The sequence below is a fragment of the Mirounga angustirostris genome, unplaced genomic scaffold, assembly GCF_029215605.1.
Source record: "Mirounga angustirostris isolate CCGP_5_RB_7025 unplaced genomic scaffold, mMirAng1.0.hap1 SCAF_5, whole genome shotgun sequence".
In the NCBI taxonomy this organism is placed as follows: domain Eukaryota; kingdom Metazoa; phylum Chordata; class Mammalia; order Carnivora; family Phocidae; genus Mirounga; species Mirounga angustirostris.
In genome coordinates this window covers 161,632,648-161,643,945 of record NW_026991713.1, presented here as the reverse complement: position 1 = coordinate 161,643,945, position 11,298 = coordinate 161,632,648, and positions in this window count along the sequence as shown.

Genomic DNA, 11,298 nt, shown 5'->3' with positions numbered 1-11,298 from the left:
GCGCAGAGAGGGGAATGACTTGCTCAAGGTAACACACCCACCTCTTCTTCCTTCCCACTGAGTCTGAGGCCAGCTGCATGTCAGACTGTAGGGTGCAGAAATCAGGGCGTCTTTGTTCAATTCTTGGCTCTCTTTCGAGAGAGGTGTGACCTCGGTTTCCACATATGTGAAACGCGGTTAGGAACAGTAACTATCTGAAAGGCTGTTGCTGGGAGTGATGGGGATGAGGTATACAATGGAACAGAGCAAGGGCTCAGGGCACCTTGACCATCACTGTGATCTCCGTTCCTGAAACCAGTGTGAAGTGCAAATGCCTCTGGAGAGGATCCCCAGCCATCTCTGAGCTCCCTTAGTCAGCAAGCACCACAGCTGTCACGCCTGGCCGTGGTGGGGAGGGGACAGCTGCAGATGTAGGCACGCACGTCAGAATGCAATAGGTACGGTGGTAGAGGTGGGTTCACATCAGAGCGGTGACAACAGGGTCCCCCATCCCAGCCCTTTTTAGTGAGTCACTTCGTTTCTGTCTCATTTATTCCCAACACTTCCTAGGATCCAGAATCATCTTTCGCATTCCTTGGTTGACTTGTTTGTGGCCGGCCTGCATCACTAAGTACGCCGTCCACCACTGTCCCCTCGCTGTCCAGCACAGTGCCTGGCGTCCGCAGACACTCAGGAAATACCGACTGAATGCAGGAATGAGCTGTCGGGTGAAATGAAGTCCCGCGTGTCCGTGCAAGGAGCAAGCCCTCAGTCACTGTTAGCCACGCCCTTTCCAAGAGTCCAGGACCTCGGCCACCGCCCTCGGCCACCGCCAGGCTCCGCTGCTGCTCCTCCATGGGACCCGCTTTCCAAGATCTACCAGCGGCCGCTGGGCTGCAGCAAAGAGCTTCCCTCAATGCTTCAGACGTGACTCTGAAAAACAGGGAAAAAAACCCTCTGGATTGTTGCCCGCGGCAGACAGTTTAAATTAACTTAAACCATTTCCTGCTCCCACCCTCATCTCGTTATCCTTTTTCACGGAGGCGAGAAAGAGAAAACCTTTGCGGGAGAAGCCACGGGAGACGCTTCTCCCTCTCTTCCCTCCAGCGGATGCCAGACCCGGAGATGCTAAAGTTTGCAGCCCGCGCGCGGCGGCGGGAGCGCGGGCCGTGGCAGCCCCGGCCGGTTGCTAGGGAACGCGTGGGCGGGGCGCGGGGCGGGGCGGGGCGGGGCGGGGCGGGGCGGCCGCGCGCCATCCCCGGGGAGGGTGCTGCAGTGCCGCGCGCCGCCGCTAGGGTGCAGCAAGGCCGCGCGGATGCCCGGCGCCCGCTCCCCGTAGCGAATGCCGAGCACGTCCCGGCCAGGCGGCGGGATGCAGAAGCCGGCGGCGGCGCTGCGACCCGGGCGCGGCTCTGGGCGGCTGGGGCCGGAGGGCGTCGGCCTGAGACCGTCTTCTCCCGACCCTCAGCTCCGGCGGCCCTGGTCCCCTAGGATCAGAGCTCGCCCAGGGCGGCTTCCGTCCCCGTTCATCTCTCCCGTAATTCATTAACTCATCCTTTCTCCCTTCATTCCTTCAACCCCTCCCCACACTACTATTCCTCCCTTTCTCCCTCCCTGACTTCTTTTCTTCCCTTCCTCCCTTCTTCCTTCCTTTCCACACGCCCACCCACCACCCATCCATTCTTCTATCCATCCATCCATCCATCCATCCATCCATCCATCCATCCAACCAACCAACCAACCATCTCTCCAAATTCTTCCCTCCCTCCCTCTCTTCCTTCTGGATTCTGGAGTCAGACTAACCTCAGACTCCCCTGCCAGGCACACGTCTCTGGGCAGGTTGTTAAATTTTCTGCCTCGTCCCTCGGGCCTCTGGGCAGTGAGGACACCAGGGCCAGCCTCACTCGTGGGACCGCTGTGAGGGTGTAGTGACCCTCCACGGAGGAATCTTGCACAAAGCCTGGCATCCAGTGAGCGCCCTACGTGGGGAGCAGCACCTCACTCTGCTTCTCCACTCCTGCAGCACCTTAGACCCACTTGGGGGAGCTTTTAAAACAAGGCCCGGAGGTGCCTGGCTGGCCAGTCAGAGGAGCATCCTGCTCTCGATCTCGGGATTGTGAGTCTGAGCCCCACCTTGGGTGTAGAGATTACTTAAAATAAATATATAGAAATTTAAGACAGTGCTAATTCCTGGGCCACTCTGGAAACTCCAGTGGGACCCAGACACTGGCACATTCTGCAAGGTCTGTAGCCCAGTGGAGACTTGCTGGGAAGACTATTTGATGGATGCCAGCTAGTGGTAGGCTCTGTGCCAGGCGAACTGGGGTGAAGTGGGGGGAGTGGGGACTTAACGTCCTTCCTCGGTCACCTGTCTCTTCTCCTCCCACTCCCTGGTTCCCGAGCCTCCAGCCTCTCTTCAGCATCGCCCTCCCCTCAAGGAACCAAGCACAAACATCTGCAGACTCTTGCATACGTAGTCCCCCTGCCTGGGAAACACCGTACCTCCTAGGCGGGTGCCCCTTCCCTGGGCAGCCTTCCCTGGCCACACTCTCCAGGCAGCCCACATCCCTTCCTCTGCACCCCTAAATCTGCTATCGCAGTGGCCTGTTTGGAAGCATCTCCAGGGCAGGTCCTAGATTTGAGTCTTCTGAGTGTCCCAAGCCTGGCCTGGAGCAGGCACTGATGTTTCTGCTATTAGGACTTGCCTTTTTTTTTTTTTAAGATTTTATTTGTTTATTTGAGAGAGAGAACAAGGAAGAGGGAGAAGCAGGCCCCCCACTGAGCAGGGAGCCCTGATGCAGGACTTGATCCCAGGACCCTGGGATCAGGACCTGAGCCAAAGGCAGACGCTTAACCAACTGAGCCAGCCAGGGGCCCCAGGACTTGGTTTTGATCAAACCAGCTGACATGGTCACCAGCAAATCCAACCCCCCGAGCCCACATTTCCCTGGGATCGGCCCCTCCAGCTGCCCAGTGACCCTTCTGGGAGAGACTGCTTCCTGGGCATGGCATCTCCTCTCTTGAGAGGGGAAATAGTAAGGTGTTTGGGCCCAGGAACACCCACTCAAAGGGAAAACGTCCTACTTCCAGCCTCTCACTGACCCAACATGTAGCTAGAGCTTCTAAACTTGCCAAAGCTCCTCCACTGACTTTTTGTTTGGTGCACATAGAGTTAATTTTCTTCCTAAGAAATAGTTGTCAACCTTAAAAAGCTGGCACATTTCAGACAAAAATGGGGATTTTCACCTTGTCTTGAAAAACAAGAGCTCTGGCAACATGCCAACCCACCCCCAACCCCACCCCACCCCCAACCCTGCATAACTGGAATGAGTGGGCTAGAGGGAGGAGGGAGGTGGGGAGCTCGGCTAGGATTCTTTATTTTATGGATGAGGAAGCTAGGGCCCAGAGAGGGCTGTGCACTTGGAAAGGGTCACACATCAACTGTTGGGAGGTGCCTGGATCAGATAGCAGAGACACAGAGGAGAGATTAGGTCTTACAAAGGTCTCTTCTGGGGAGAGACCTGAATGGAGGGGAGTCTGAAAATCATGAGAAGGAGATGGGGTTGCTGGGACTCTTTCATCTGAGACAAGAGATGCCTTGGGGAGTGAATTTTTAGTTGTTTCCAGGTGGGAAGGGTATTCTGTGTGTCTTTTGGAGGTTGTGATACATCACAGCTGGCGTGTGCCAGACACAATGCAAAGTGTGTCTGAGTAGCATCCTTCATAACAGCCCAAAGAAATAGACATATTCATACTCTGCTTTTGATAAGAAACGTAGGCTCAGAGGGGCTTAGCAAATTGCTTGGCATCACTGTGCTGGACTTTACTATTAGCATGACTATTTTGCTTTTTTCTCCTTCCTGAGGACCCAGAAAAGCACATTTCTGAGCCCCTTGCCATTGGGCAGGGCTACTGGACTCATTCTGGCCGGTGAAATATGGGTGGAAGTGATGGGTGCCTGTTCTGGGCTGAAACTGGGAAAACCTTTCTATAATTATGGAGTCTGTTCCTCTCCTCCCACCCACCCATCCAGGTGGTGGACCGGGCTTTGTTGAGGTGGTGGGACCACAAGTTCGAAGCAGTTAGCAAAAGTAGGACAGCCACCCTGCCCAGTGGCCATGACCTTGAGTAGATCGGCATAAAACTAACTTTTATTGGGGTAAGCCGCTGAGATTTTGCGGTTGTTTGTTACCATGGCAGATCCTAGCCAACCTTGAAGAATACATCACAGAGCTAGGAAGCCGAGTGGCTGGGATTTCAACCCACACCTTTCTGACAGAAGACTCTTATTTATTACTTTAGAAGCAGCATCCATAAGGGGGGGGGGCGTGCTGCAGAGTCTGCTGATCCAAAGACACCTGTGTCCCCCTCCATACACATTTTAACCTTTCTGAAATCAGGGCTCATCTTAGAATCCACAGTGTCTCGCAGTCTTTGTTGGCCTGGTGACAGTGACATGGTTGCCTGATAATTTCTGGCAAGATTTAAAAAAGAAGCACCCGCCTCAAAACTCGAAGAGTGAGTGTCTACTTGAAACAAACTCTCTGGGACACAGTGGCATGCTCTTTTAAGAAGTGTCACACTACCTACACTCTTGATGTCCCAGAAGAGGATATTGTGTGAAAAATGCAAACATCAAGGAATCTGAGATGACAAGAGATTCACAAGAGTCAGACTCTGAATGGGAAGAGGTTTTAGGCTAACTTGACCAATTTATTTTGCTGAGGTTTTCCATTTTATATAGGCACAGTGGTGATAGGGGATAAAAATCTGTCTAAATAAGACTAAATGAGCCCTTTCAGTAGATAATGAAAATTCGAAGTGATAATAAAGCATCATGTCTTGGTTTAATTGGTAGTGTTTTTTCTTTCTTAGTGGTACATAAAGATGCACCTTTCAATCGATGGCATCTTATATTTGTGGAAATATAGTCCCCATGGATCCCAGCAGGCAGAATGGCCACAACAGGAAGCCTGGGGCCCCTGCACAGCCTGCTCATGTGGAGGACTTGGCACCATCCTTGGGGCTCCATTTTTCAGGTCTCTTCTATGCTCCAGGAACCCAGCTTTGACTTTCTTCTCCACAGATTCTCTTTCTGACAGCTTCTGGTTTATGGCTGCTCAGTGGCGCTGATAGATCAGGATAAATGCAGGCTCCACAGAGGGAATGAGCAATCCTCCGAATGTAATAAAGAGCAAGAGAGAGGGCTGCCCAGGCCCCTTCCAGGGAAATCAAGTGAAATTCCTGGAATGAAGATGAAGACTACTGGTGTCTTTTTCTGTCTGTCTTCCTTCCTTAGTGTCAGGGGCCTGGGCTGTGGCCGTGGCTCAGACAGTGACTCTGTGGGACCAGACCTGGGGAGGGGGGCGCTGAAAAGGGAAAGGGCAGGAACTACTAATTCCAGTCCTTTCTTGTCCTCATCCCTGCTCCCTATTGTCCCTGCCAGTGTTCCTGTCCCTGACCATATCAGTCAGGGCAGGCCGTGTCATGATGAGGTAACAAACATCCCCATATCTCAGTCAGTAGCTTGTGACCACAAAGGTTTCAATTTCCATCATGCTTTCTGCCCCTCATAAGCCCCTCTTCATGCAGGGACCTGGTGGACAGAGCATCCCCCATCTGGGACATCCCAGATTGTCTGCTTAGTAGTGACATCTACTACTTCTGCTAGTACATCATGCTAACCCAAGTCATATGGCCACAGCTCATGTAAAAGGAAATGCAATCGGGGCACCTGGGTGGCTCAGTCGTTAAGCGTCTGCCTTCGGCTCAGGTCATGATCTCAGGGTCCTGGGATCGAGCCCCGCATCGGGCTCCCTGCTCCACGGGAAGCCTGCTTCTCCCTCTCCCACTCCCCCTGCTTGTGTTCCTGCTCTCATTGTCTCTCTCTCTGTCAAATAAATAAACCTTTAAAAAAAAAAAAAAAAAGGAAATGCAATCTTACCACATAACCAGAAGACCAAGAGTGGAATATTTCCGAAAAACCCTATTGACTGTCACATTGACCACATCCCCGTTTCTTGCCAGGACCTTGTCTGTTACCACTCTCATTGCTGGCCATGCTCTGTCCCTCACAGTCTCCTCATCCCTGAACATGTGCCCATGAGAAGCTGTGCTTCTGAGGCCGTGAGGCCTGGCATTTGCTTCTGGAAATGTAGACCTGTTTCTGTTCTTCTCCTCTGACACCTGCCACATCATACGCCTATTTCCATGGCTGATTGCCCTGCTGGGCTGTGAGCTTTCATTCTATAGGACGGTGGCCATTCATTCTGTGCCTCCTGTACCCAGCACAAAGCCTGGCAGGTGGTGAGGAGGTGAGCATTTGGAAGAAGAATGGGTAATTAAATGAAAAATACAATGAGCCTGTGCAAGAATGAAGTTCTCCTTATGTGGGGGCGTCCATACAGCCTAAGCTGGAATCCCACTCTCTGACCTTAGATCGGCACTGTCAGAAATGCCCAGGGATCTCAGTGTGTGTGTGTGTGTGTGATGTGTGGAGACCCTGGTACTTCAGACACATCCTTAGGAGCTGAGCTGTGGCCTGGCTGAGAAAAGGCAGGTTTGGGTAGGTGGATCTCCATGAGTCATCTCATTCCTGAGATTCCTGAGAAAGGTTGTCACCAGATCAACAGAGTTGTTCCGTTTAGACCAATGGTTCTCAACCTCCCTGCCCCCCTGCCCCCCATGGCAAATGGCATACACATGAGTTCCTTGTTATGGGACATAGCCAGCCTATGATCAGAAGCGCAGACAAAGCAGACCCTGGGTTACATACAATCCCCGGTAACCCACTGTGTACCCACTGCTTTCTTTCTCTGCAAGGAAGCTGATCTGAAAGCAAGTGAGAGAGAGTAACTTTTTTACGGGATATTTTTCTCAGGACACTTCTTGGCCGCAGGCGATATAGAACCAATTAAAACGTCTTGTGGAAACAAAAGGGAGTTTTGTTTATCCAAAAGTTTCAAGGTAAATGACTTCAGGCACACCTGCATCAAATGATGTGGCCGGATGTCTGCTGATGAGGTTCTTCTGTTCAAAAGAACACACTGACGTTTATTGAGTATTTGCTTTGTTCTGGGAACTGAGCTAACACTTTACATCGTGTCTCATCACATTTAATGCTCACAACCCTACGAAGTAGGTTCTATTATAAATTACAAGACACAGCTGAGGAAATGAAAGCTCAGAGACGTTCAGTAACGTGCCCAAGGTCACACAGCCAGTAGGTAGCAGAGGCAGGATTCCATTGCTGTCTGACTCTGGCTTTCCTCTTAGTTCTCGTTACGTTCCCGCTTCCAGCTTGAGATATGTATCCCCCCACACCCCTGACTCTCTCGTTCAGATTCCAGGAGGCAGGTTCCCTGAGGGGCACCATTTCAGTCCTTAGGAGCCCCAGGACTAGAGATGTTGTCACCGGCCATGGGCCCCCTTTCTGTGAGAAGCTCCGCATAGCCCTTGCCTCCACCTACCAGCACCGCTTGTAGTGGATGACTCCACCCCTTCTCTTCCCTGTCCCGGCTGATTGGACCAACAGTGGCCACGTGACCCGGGAGCTGCCTATCTACAGGCTGGCCCACCACCTATCACAGTGTGGCTTGGCTGGGGTTGGCCAATCAGATTCGCTCCTGCAATTTAAACTCAGACTCAAGGAAGTTCCAGTTGGGGGTGGCGTTGAACTTGGATGCCGAGTAGATTCAGGGTTGGAGCGGCCGTTTTGGACAGCTGAGTCCCAGAGGAAGCCAGGCGATGACACGGGAGGTCTCCGCCGCTGCAGAAGGCAGAGCAGAGATGCCACGAAGGAGCGACTTTCTAAAGGTGAGCAGCTGTCTCTGCATTGCCCTTTCATGCACGGTACCAACCCTTCCTGCAGCTCTGGGATGCTTTCCGCACCCACCTGCGGACGGAAGCATTTCCTGTCCTCTCCCTTCGGTGCAGAGGTTCAGAGAGCTCAGTCGAAATAAATCAGATGGCATTGAAGTGAATGCAGCCAGTGGTTTCTGGGCTCCAGCGCTTCGTGTCAGGGACTGTTGCCAGGTTCCGTGAGTAGGGCTGGGATCTGTCGGGAGATGTGGACTCTCGCCCCATTCCTGACGTGTAAGGGTTGCTGAGGTCTTTGCACATAAATCAGGCTCTGTCGTGTCTGTTCTTCTCTGATCATGGGCTGGATATGTCCGTGGGGCTAAGGCACTCATGCGGAGGTCATTTGCCGTGGTCGGGTGGTGGTGGTGAGAGTGGGCAGGGAGGTTGAGACCCATTGGGCTAGACTGACCAACTGTGTTGATCTGGTCACACCCTCTCTCGGGTCTTTGTGAGGCCCAGAGATTGGGTCAGCTGTGTGCGCAGGCCTTTCTAGACCCGTGACTTGGGGAAGACAGTGGGCTTTCTCCTTCCCTCCAAACCCCACAATGGCCAAGGTTTGAGCAGCGAAGGGGAGGAGAGGGTGCCGACTGTCCTAGCTGGCCCCTACTGCCCTGGCCATGCAGACTCTTGGAGTGTTCAGCCAGCCTGAGGTCTTCTCTATGGGGATCCAGCAGTGAGTCAGAAAAGCCCATGACCTCTCCTGGGTGCAGGGAAACATCTGGTACGCCGGGACCAAGGATGCTCTCTTCCCTTTCTTTCCTTCATACCTTTTTCTTATTTTCAATTACACAAAACAGTGTGTAAAGCACACACACAGAGTTTAAAAAATGACAGTAAAATAAACACCCAGGTTGAGAAATAGAACATTACCAGTGGAACCTCCTAGATGCTCTTCCTCAATTCCAGTTTGACCCCCTTCCCCCAAATTACCACCATCCTGGATTTTGTGCTAATGTATTCATTTTTGCTCCTGTCTGGTGTACTGTTGTATGAATTGACTACAGATTATTTATCCATTCTGTCGGACGGACACATGGATTGCTTTTCGTTTGGGGGGATTATGAGCATTCTGGTATACTTGTTCACAGGTTGATCTAGGTACGTGCCTGGGGGTAAGACTGTCGGGTTGGAGGGGTTGTTTTCTTACCTAAAACTTGAAAGGGAACTCCAGCGTGGTTTCGAAGTGGTTGGACCAATTTACACCCCACCAGCAGTGTATGAGAATTCCTGTCATTCCACTTGCTAGCATTTGCTAATATTTTACTTTAAAATTTTTGCCCATATGTTTGGTGGGAATTGACATCTCATTGTGGCTTTAATTTGCATTTTATGCCTACAAATGAGATTGAGCATCTTTTATATGTTTATCAGTTGTTTGCATTCCTTTTCTGGAAAATTCCTCTTGGTGTCTTCTGCCATTTTTTTTTCTGATGGGTTTTGTCTTCTTCTTACCAATTCGTGGGAATTCTCATTATAATTTGAACAACAATACTTTGTCAATTTGTTTTATATGGTGTAAATATTTTCTCTTCCATGGATACATGCTTGAAAAAAATTCATGTATGGCTGATACTAAAGTTCCACTTGAAATCCCCCTCGATCCATCCCCCTTTCTCTCCAGATGTAGCAACTTTCATCAGTTACATGTGTTTTCTTTCGGCCGTTTTCTATGTATTTGTGCACACGTGCACATGCACACCCACATGCACGTGCACACACGTGCATTCCTATAGGAATAGTTTATGTTGTTTTCTTCAGTTTGTTCCAATACATATGGGATTATACTGTGCTTATTATTCTATGACACTCTTATGTCACTTAATATGTCTTGGGCTTCCTCTGTCTATGGTCATTCATCTCGATCTAGCTCATTCTGTTTATCTGCTCCATAGTATTCCATAATATGATTGTATTATTTTAATGTAGTCATTTCTAAATCTAGAGACATTTAGACTGCTTCCAAATTTTCACTATTACAGGTGATACTTGCAGTGACCACCGCTGTTTATGCCTCCTTGGGCCTGAATATGAGTAGTTCTCCAGGATACTCACTTAGCAGTGGCTAAAATAATACACCCTTTTAAAATTGTAATAGGCAAAATAAAAATAAAAGCAAAAAGAAAAGGGGCACCTGGGTGGCTCAGTCGGTTGAGTGTCCAACTCTTGATTTCGGCTCAGGTCATGATCTCAGGATCCTGAGGCTGAGCCCTGCCTCAGGCTGGGCTCGGCACTCAGCAGGGACTCGGCACTCAGCACTGCTTGGGATCCTCTCCCCCCCTCCCCCCCGCGACCTCCTGCTCTCTCTCTCTCTTAAAAATATATAAATAAAATAGGTTGCAGTAGGTGCTGTCAAATTGCACTCCCTAAACCTACCAGTTTTCATTTCCAGCAACACTATGTGTAAATACCCATTTCTCCACACTGTTGACTCAAGCCTGGATACTTTCAGTCTGCAGGGTTTTTTTTTGCCCATTTGATAGATCTGAAAGGGTTTGTCATTGTTTTTAAATTCTAGTCCCGTGATACTTTGCTGGGTTTTCACATGTTAGTCCGTCCTTATTCTTTGCTGTGTATGAGTTGTGTTTTCTATACTTTGTCCATTTTGCAATTGGGTTATTTTACGTTTTCTTGTTGATGGATAGATATGAATTTTTTGACAGTTAATTGTGCCACCCGCTGGAATTTCAGTTGAGAACTCTTACCTAGTTTAGTTCAATGCAGTAATTTTCCAAAAGATCTCTGTTTCCCAGACCAGCACGGTCTGGGAGTGATGAATGAACTGAGGCACCCCAACCCAGATAAGTAGTGGCCCCCCCAGGGGGGTATAAGCTCGTGTTGCTGCCCGGTCTGTCCCCAAAGAAGGGGGTGGAGTGTCAGATGCCTGGAACTCAGTTACCTGGGATGGCATACGTGTCATCTCAAGAGCCACCATTTAGTGTGGGCCTACTCTGTCCCAGTCACCACATAGACACCTTTCTCCCCTATCCCTACAGCTTTCCTGGGAGACGCACATTGTTATCCCCATCACATAGACAGGAAAACTGAGGCTCAGGGAAAGGAGATCTAGCAGCTTCACAGCAACCTTGTAGTTGGGCCAGGATTCAAGTGTGGCTCTGCCTGACTCGAAATCTCATTCTTTCCATTGCAACATAGTGTCCTTGTGGAGAGGGTCGTCCATAGCATGAATTGCTAATATTCTTTCTTTATTGCTGCTGTAGCTGGTATTACTACCCCTATGACTAATACTACCAACAAATATTACTCTCATTGCTACTCCTATTACTATTAGTATTATAAATGAACTCAGTAATTGCTTTTTATTTTATTTTATTGAGATAAGAACACTTAACACGAGATCTATCCTCTTAATGAAAATTAAGGGTTCCGTGCATGATTGTTGACTGTAGGTACAATACTCAGGCAAACTGTCCTTCAAAATGAAGAGGCAAAGACTTTAGC